Source organism: Mus musculus, chromosome 1 (assembly GCF_000001635.26).
Source record: "Mus musculus strain C57BL/6J chromosome 1, GRCm38.p6 C57BL/6J".
Taxonomy (NCBI): Eukaryota; Metazoa; Chordata; class Mammalia; order Rodentia; family Muridae; genus Mus; species Mus musculus.
Window position 1 is genome coordinate 157600489 of NC_000067.6, and position 1336 is coordinate 157601824.

The 1336-nt window shown below is 45.6% G+C and overlaps 1 pseudogene; it reads right to left on the bottom strand.

The window, feature by feature from the left end:
* Positions 238 to 949, bottom strand: Gm7412 (predicted gene 7412; annotated as a pseudogene).

Genomic DNA, 1336 nt, shown 5'->3' on the forward strand with positions numbered 1-1336 from the left:
CCTGCAAGCAAAATCTGGATTCATTTTGCCACTAGTCTGCGGATGGCTTTTTTGCCCTAGAATGATCTGACTTATTATTTCAGAGCATTCACAGGTGTCTGTAGGGAAGGGATTTCCTGTGCCTATGTCTCTTTTACACCTGGAGATGCCCGCAAGTGCTGAACAGTCAGTCATTCATATATATAAAAGTGTGCCATGTGTTAATATATGTATGTATATATATATGTATATATATATAGGCAAAAGCTTGTTTTATTTTAATGACTGATCCATGTGAGGCCACAGCCAGGCCACTATGTACAGACACGAGAGAAGCTTTATTTCTTGGACTCTTCCTCTTTGGATGGAGTCTTGATGATCCCTTCTTTCTTGGCCTAGAGGCGCTTTTCCTCCTGGCTCTTCTGTGCTTCCTTGGTCTTAGACCGGCAGGCCTCAGCCTGGTCAGTCAGTAGCTTCTTCTGGGCCTTAGACAAGGCCTTCAATTTGTGGATATGCTCCATGAGAATCCGCTTGTTTATTTATTTATTTTTTTGAATACATTCCTTTTGACCTTCAGGTACAAGCTGTGATACATATGATGGTCAGTCTTCTTAGATTCCCAGTATCTCCTGAGAAGCTCGTGCAGGATCCTCAGCCTTCTCATCCAGGTCACCGTCTCTGGCATCTGAGCATTGGCAGTACTCTTCCTTTTCCCTATGCCCATATGCCTGCCCTTCCGTCGGGCCAAGGTGTTTTTTGGGCAGCAAGCCCAGGAATGGACAATCACAGGTTTCTGGATGATCAACCCATCTTTGATCAGCTTCCTGATCTGCTGTTAGGAGTTGGCCTTGGTGATTTCATTGGTCTCATTGGGGTCCAACCAGACCTTCTTCTTACCACGGTGGAGGATACTAGAGGCCAGCCTCTTCTGTAGCCTGAGCATACCCATGGCTGCCAATGCAGCCGCGAAGGCTGAACAGTCATTTTAATGTGAGACCAGCAAGTAGGTATTGAGGACTTGGTGACTTGATCTAGGAGCAGATGCTGCATTTAACACCCATGTTCTTTCTTGGACTGACCCCATGTTAATGACACAGACTGTATGCTGAACACAAGCTGTTTTTGAACTCCTGCTTAACCCTCTCATGTGATGAGATAACAGGCACATGGCACACTTGTATCTTTTGACTAGACAATGTACTGAGTCCCCTGGGTTGAGCATGGATCTTTCCTCACTCCATCCATGCCACTAAGGCTGTCAAGAGGAACTGGCTCACATGCCGTTAGGAAGAATTACCATGATCACTAATGGGTAGTTAGGGACAGTGTTCCAGTTTAAAGACTTTCATGGGCCATG